Source organism: Pteropus medius, unplaced genomic scaffold, assembly GCF_902729225.1.
Source record: "Pteropus medius unplaced genomic scaffold, Ma_sr-lr_union100, whole genome shotgun sequence".
NCBI lineage: Eukaryota > Metazoa > Chordata > Mammalia > Chiroptera > Pteropodidae > Pteropus > Pteropus medius.
The window spans coordinates 50,527,846-50,535,954 of NW_024340849.1; positions in this window are offsets into that span (position 1 = coordinate 50,527,846).

Here is an 8,109-nt window from a genome sequence, read left to right on the forward strand (position 1 = left end):
TCTGCACTTTTAGTATATATTTCTTAATATATTTGTTTATTGCTTATGTTTCCTGCTACAATTACAACTCCATAAGGTCAGGGACTTTGCCTGTCTGATTCACTGTTGAATCCTTTAAAACAGTATCTCATATAAAGTTCCATCAATAAATATTTATTGAATAAATGATTGAGAACAGGGCAGAGGAAAGTGTCAGAGAGCTGCACAGTTGGGTACTTTGTTTTTCTGCCTTTAACACTATGCCTCCTTGCTTAATCTGGTGCCTTTTGTCTAGTGCATATAGTACAGAGTGTGACATTTATGGAGAATAACTGATGGTCTCTAAGGAGGGGGCTGGAGGAGGGAGGACTCTTGGCTGCTCAGGGTGGGGAAGAAAATCCATAGTTCAAATCATACTTCTGTTCTCAGGTCACACTTCCCTCAACCCCTCTACTTTTGTTATTTCAGATGCTTCCCAGGTTCTGTGGGGCAAATTGGCTCACTTTATGACCTCTGTATCTCCCCATCTCTGTGGTACTTTTCTAAGCTTCATTCTCCAAAATCAATAGAAATCTGTTTATAGTTGGTCTTGTCTACCATTTTCTTTGATGTTGTGGGTTTGTACCTTTTCTATTCTTTTATTATCATTTCAGCAGGACTTTTGAATGGGGAGTAAATGTACCATGCTTAATTGGAAGCCTAAGACAGTTCCTATCCCACACACTACTTTTTAAGTATGTGACAGGTTGAATCTGATAATTGAAGCAACAGATATGACAACATCAGTGATAAGCCTAACAAAGTAAAATAGCTATTACTAATATTGATGTTATTGGATACACACCTGTGTTTAGCTTAGAGATTACCCTGATGACCTTTTTGTTTTTTGTCTGCTGCACCTATGATGCATAGATAAGTGTTTTTGATCAAACTATTCTTAATTTCTAGTATGTCTGGTAATAAGATCTCCTGTTGGCCTATTTTATGAGGTGGATAGAAAGAAACTTGCGATTTTATTTTAATGAATAAGATTTATTATTTTTTTTTAGCAGTTTTGGGTTTATAGAAGACTTGAGTGAAAAGTACAGAGGATTCCGATATATTCCCTTATCACTTCTTCCCTAGGTTTCCTTTATTATTATTTTGTATTAGTGTGATACACTAATGTTATAATTGATGCGTCAATATTAATATTAACTAAATTCCATTGTTTACACCAGAGTTCACTCTTGGTATTACACATTCTTTGGGTTTTGGCAAATGTATAATGATATGTATCAACCATTACAGTATCATACAGAATAGTTTCACTGCCCTAAAACTCTTCCATGCTCCACCGAATCATCACTCTCTCACCTGAATCCCTGGCAACCACTGATCTTTTAACAGTCTCCATAGTTTTGTCTTTTGCATAATGTCAATAGTTGGAATCATACAATATGTAGGCTTTTCAGTTTCACTTCTTTCAATTATCAGTATGCATTTAGGGCTCCTCCATGTCATTTAACAGCATGATAGCTCTTTTTATTGCTGAATAATATTTCATTGTCTGGATGTACAACCATTTATATATTTATTCATTTACTGAAGGACATCTTGGTTTCTTCCAAGTTTTAGTGATTGTGAATAAAGCTGTTATAAATATTTGGTGCATTGAATAAATATCAGAGAGCATAATTGCTGGATTGCATGGTAAAGCAGTTTGGTTTTTGAAATTGTTTATAAAAGTTCATTTAGCTACTATTTGATATGCTTGTCCTTACTTTACTTTTTAGATAATTCCATCTCTAATTTTAATATGTTTTACCTTAAAATTAACATAGAACATAAAAATGGTTATTTAAAAAAATGCACTCTAATGATATGTTTATATCCTTATGTATTATTTGAGATAGTCAACTTACGTGATTAGAATTTGAATGTAAGACTCAGACAAATTGGATGTATTAAATTAAAGCATTAAAAAAATAAAACTCCTTTTCTTTAGATTTATTATGGTCTCATAGCTTTTTAACGTGCTCCAATTGACTATAATGGATACTTTCTTTCGATACTCAAACATCACAGTCTGGCTAGTGAGAGTTTTTTGTTTTCTTTAGCAATACCTCAAACATTTTAGAAACCATTCTCTGGCAAGCACAAGAGGTCCTGGGCCCATCTTTATTTTCCCCATCCTCAACATGGACTCAATAACTTTCCAAGAATTTCTTACTCCTGTATGTGGGGAGGAGTAATAGTGGCCAAGATCTAGGCCTTGGTATTTTCTATAAGTACAGGCTGTAGATAGGTATTCAGGGAATTAGGGGACTGCCCACTGTTCCTGTTAGTGACAGAAATGGAATTCCTTTAAATTATGTGAGTTCATACTGATATTTCTCCAACTACAACTTTACTAAGCCATACTTAATTTTGTTCTAATGCTAACATATTTTAAAAATTAAATATCCTTCTTGAACACACATGATTTTAAAAATTGCCTCCTCCAAAATAAATTTAGGGGGGCTTTATGTCAGTTAAGTATCTTTTATCACCTTTGTAGAAGGTACCTTTTCCCCAGCCCACAGCCATTTCTAAGACCTTGAGACCCTCAATGTGAATTTTTAAAGCTCAATTAATTATAACACATTTACACAAATCACACAGATTCAAGTCACAGTTCATTGGCAGAAGGTACTCTTGTCAGTAAAAGCAGAGGTTTAACTGATACATACTAAAACAGAATTACTCATAGTCAACAGAGATAATATTCAACCAGAATGGCCATTAAAATGAAATTTTCCTGTAATTGGTCTCTCTTTTGTGGTCTATGGGAAAAATTCAATATTTGAAAATGTAAAGCTTTTTTCAGCTTCTCTCTTCTTCCTCCCTTTTAATTGAGGAGGACTTCCAGTTATTTTATGTTGTAGACAAGTCCTTAGTTACAGAATCCTTGGCTTCATTAGGTATAGAAGGGGCTGCTGATCTGAAACCCATACTTGTGATTCCTTCTGTGTTTAATCTTTCACGTGGGCCATGTATATCTACTCTGGCCACTTACCTTGCTCCCAAGCCTGTGTTTGTGAGCCAAGGCTTTACTTTCATTTTTAATCTGATTCTACATCTAGAGTAATAGATCTTTAGGACTGTGAGAGGGGTTATCCACTGTGCTGAATTTTCTATAAGCCCCTACAATTCCTGGGCAGCCATATGTCAATGACTCCATTAAGCTGTCCTGACATATGGGGAATCTTGTCTTCCTTACTTTTATATCACTTTCCAAATACCATCACACTGCCCCAACCATTAAGTTCCAGTGGACACAAAAGGTTTTGAATTGGTTTATGTCAGAAAAGCTCTGCCTCCAGATTTTAAGAAAAGTTCTACTTTATTGAAGTACACAGTTGTATCATTGGGACAGCCAGTTGCCAGTGGTGACATCGGCATCAGCCCTGGCAGCCACCCCCCTCATCCTACTCCGAGTTCAGCAGCCTGCTGGTTGTATGCTCATCGAGTGTGAAGAGTACCTGTGGTTAGTGCTCTCCATCTTTTGCTGTCAGCTGCCATTTGACACAGGGCAGAAAGGCTGCCAGCCAAAGTCCTGGGCATCACTCCTCTGTGTGAGTTCTCTGCTAGCAAAAGATTCTTATACGGAAAGATGGTTCTGAACAGAAAAATCTCAGAGTAACCAAGAAAATTCATCTTCTGGCATCTATATAGCTTGTAATTTCCACACAGTGTCCAATGGCCAAACCTAAACTCCTGGCTTTCTCTTCCAGCCTGGTTCTCTCCTAGTGAGAGAAATGGCACCATTTCCCACCGGTTATGCAAGTTAGAGACCTGGAGGGCATCCCTACACCCACTGAAGTCCATCTCCACAGTGTGTTGGCCTTTTTTCCTGGATAGCTCTCAGATATTACTCCTTGCTCCACTTCAACCCCACTCCCTTGGTTACATCCCCATGATCTTGAACCTGGCCCCACATGACAGCCTCCTTATAGGCATTCCATCAGCCATTCTCTCTACAGTGGTTTCTGTGCAACCCCATGTGCTGGGATGGTGTAAGTTTCACAGGTCACAGCCGTAAACTCATGGTGGGGATTTTGTAGAGTGTAGAGACTGACAACAAACAAATGCAGCATCAGTTAGGGATGGTGCTATGTGAAGAATAAAACAGAAGTGAGATTGAAGACAGTAATGTGTGGGATCCTAGTTGATCTCAGTTGGCAGGAGGACCAAGGTAACATTTGAGCAGAGAGCTGGGATAGGGAAAAAGTCAGCCAGCTGACCTCTAATATACAAGAGTGCCGAAGACTGGAAAAGCAAATGCAAGGCACAGGGTAGGAGCAAGCTTAGCTTGATCAGGAATTGGGGGGATGCTAGTGTTAACCTGAAAATAAAAAGCCAAAGTGAGAGGCAACAAGCATTTATAGATGAAAGAAAGAAAGAAAGAAAGGAAGAAAGAAAGAAAGAAAGAAAGAAAGAAAGAAAGAAAGAAAGAAAGAAAGAAAGAAAGAAAGAAAGAAAGAAAGAAAGAAAAAGAATAGCTGTTTGGGAAGCACTGATCCAGGCAGAAACCCAAATAGTGTTCTGATTAGGAGACAAAGGCAGGGGCTATTTATGAGAAAGGGAAGGGAACAATTACTACGATAGAAGGAAGGCATTTTTGTTGGTGCAGAAGAGCTAACATAGTGATGCTAATTCTAAAATGTTTTAATTTTCAGTCTAGTAGTCATCAGTCCAGTAGTCATAATATCTTCTTTCTTGTTATCCTTGTGAACAGTTCTTTGGGACACATATGCTTTAGGTCCAGCCCAAAGTTATTTTGCCCAGTTTTAATATTCTAAACATTTAAGGCATAAGAAGTACAAAGCAGTTCTTTTGGGATGGCAACTCTGACTCCATTTTAAAGTGGCTCTATTTATATTATTTTTGACACCACTGTGCACCAGGAGCACAGGGGTGGAGATGAGAATGTAGGAGGCAAGGCAGAGGGGCAGGCAGGGGCTCTGTAGACCCTGGAAAGGACATTGGATGGGATTCCAAGCGAGATGGAAGGTACTGAAGGTGTTGGAGTACAGTGTTGCCATGTTTTAAATGTACCATTCAGGTTGCCTGTGAGATGAGACCATAGTGTGAGGGAAGGGGAAGCAGAAAAGTTAGGAAGCTGTTGCAGCTGTCCAGTTGGAAGAGGATGGTGGCTTGTACTATACTAGGAAGGTGGCAAGGGTGGTGAGAAACAGTTGGATTCTGGATGTACCCACCTGAGTTTCCATCCAAACTAAGTCCATGGTCCATCCAGGTTAAACTTTTAAAACTTTAATAAACAAAAATGGAATCATGCCACATCACTCCCTCATTTAAACTGGGTAGGAGATTGCATGAGGATTCCCAGCTATACCCTATTCACAGGCAGCCACAGTCAACTCCAGCCCTGTTGCCTGGGAATGTAGAGCTGCATAGCTAGGTCTTCCCATTTTTCAGGAGAAGCAGAAATTTGAAATTTTATGTGAAATCTTTCAATTTATACCTTTTAAAATAATCAAGTTTGAATGAAACATGACATTAAGGGTTTGACTTCTGCTCATAGGAAGCAGCTGCAAAGTTTGCTGAATGGAAAAAGTGATAGAATGAGTGGGTATAAAAAGATAAAATATTCCTGAAGCTTAGGTAATTTTAATATTACTGTTGATCTTCCAACTTTTCTTCCTTGACACAGCTGAGCAAAAGTACATAACAGTGGTAGTTCTGAGGGTAGGGGATGATGAGGAGGGAGGTGGAAAACAAGTCCCCAAGGGAGGCAGGGATGCTTCAGCTCCTCTGCTGTGGGTAGTCTTAAAGGGGACTCTGACAATGACATCCTTGCACTGTGCTGTAATCATGGGCACTGTCAATGCCTGCCTCTAAGGCAAGGATAGGGAGGGCAAATCACTCTGAAGAGACATTGGATTTGCAGCCTTGACTCTGAATTATGCTGTTCAGGAGAAGATGTTCTTGTTACTGCCCATGATCAAAAGTTAGATACTTTGGTCGTTGTGAATGACCGATATTAAAATATCCACAGTGCTTTCACCAGTAATTTAAAACTATTTTATTGGTTTCAACTACATTTTCATTTAATAACTTTATGCTACATGTGTAGGGGGACAAGTGATATCCCAGTTTTAGAGAGGCTAGGATGGGTGGCCACGGTGTACAGCCAATTTCGAGATGTGGAGAGTCAGCTTGAGAGTCAGACCACAGGATGTAGTGGCTATAAGATTTGGGCATGTCATTTAATGTGTGTGAGACCCAAAGTTTGCTTTTAAGGATGAAATAAAGATCCAACTTTTCAACTGTGTGCTTGTATGTATTCAATAAATGGTAGCAGGCACAGAATTATTTTCACTTAATTGGCCTATTTACAACAAAGACTATTACCAGAATTCCCAGCCTCTACTTTGATTTCTCACTGATACTTTGATATACTATAAAGAATACACTGTCGGCCATCAAAATAACAGCTTAGTCTACAATTCACTCTGTCCTTGAATATTTATAGGAATAAGATAAAATTTAGGATGGGTTTGGAATGGCAGCTGCTCGCACTATGTGATTACCAGAACATGAGGAGGTTTGTCCAAGAACACATTTCCAATCAGCTTATTGATGTCTGAAAGGTCAGAATGAGGTGTTAATTTATTTAATTTAGTTTCCTATTTATTAATCTCCTTGGATTAAGTTTTACAGCTAATTAGTATGAATGATTTTAGAACTTTTTCTAAAAATTGAAGGCTTGGGGAAAATGGGCAAGATATGTAGGGAGAGTGAGATGGGCTAAGATGCCAGGATGGCCAATGCAGACTTTGCCAATCATTTCACCCTGTGTATTCTGGTATGAGAAATTCCTTGCTCTTGGGCCTCTGAATTTAAATCTGAAAATGTTTAGCCTCTATCTGCTGGCATATAATATACTGAGAGTTTCAGTCTTTGAACTAGCTAGGATCTTATTTACATGCTGTGGTTTTGTTTTCAGGTTAAAGTTACCACTTACATTTATATTCATAAAAATGTAGATTGGTATAATCTTTGTAGAAAATAATTTGGTAATATGTTCAAGAACTTTGAAATATTCTTTCACACATTTATTCAACTTTGAGGCATCTCTTCTAAAGAAATAATCAAGTTCTGAAAAAGATGTAAAAGGTATTCATATTGGTGTATATTATTTATAAGCACACACACAAAAAAGAAAGAAAATAATACAATATTTAACAATAGGAGAACATTTAAACAAATTGTGGTACATATATGAAATAGTACCCAGTATTTGAAAATGTCATAAAGAATTCTTGATGACTTGAGGAAATGTTTATACCATAATGTTAAGTGAAACAAAAGAGGTTACAAAGCAGCATGCAATGTCATCTATGTTGAGAGGGCTGTTACTGCAGGCAGCAGGCTTGGTGCTGATTCCGTGCCCAGGGTAGGCGTGTGGGGCAGCCAAGGTTTAAATACAGCCGACATGCCTAGAGTGAGCATTAACTCTTCTTGCCTAAGGAGTGTTCCTCTGCCTTCATTTGGTTGTAGAAACACTTTCCTCTGGCCCTTAGCAGGGCGGGCACAGGACTCAGTCCTGATTAATTAGAGAATCCCATTTTCCTGCTGTAATGATTGGATCTTGGGTGAATACGTGATAGTACAGGTCAGATAGTCCAGGATCTTGGGAAAGACACACTCTTTCATTGAGAGTGCTAAACTGTTGGCAGAATAGGAAGCTAGAGCAACTGGGGGCCATGGGTGCCCTCTGGAGAGAACTTGGCTGAGAATCAGACCAAGGTGAGTAGCAGAGTGGTAACATGGCATGGAGAGACAGACAGACAAAAATGTGACACTTTGGTTAAAGATCTGGCTTCAGACCTGCCTAAAGCTATATGCAACTACTGAAATTCACAGATAAGCTGAGCCAAGAAATTCTCTTTTCAGCATCAGTTTGAGTTGTGTCTTATCATTTGCCCAAGATGCTTAGTTGTGGGCTATTTGTGATTGGCTGCTAAAATGAATTACTACAGTATCAGTTTGCACTAATGAAAATTCTGTGTCCAAGAAAGTGACCAACCTGATATAACTAGTGAAAACCATGCATGACATTGCACATGGCAATAGACTCTAAAG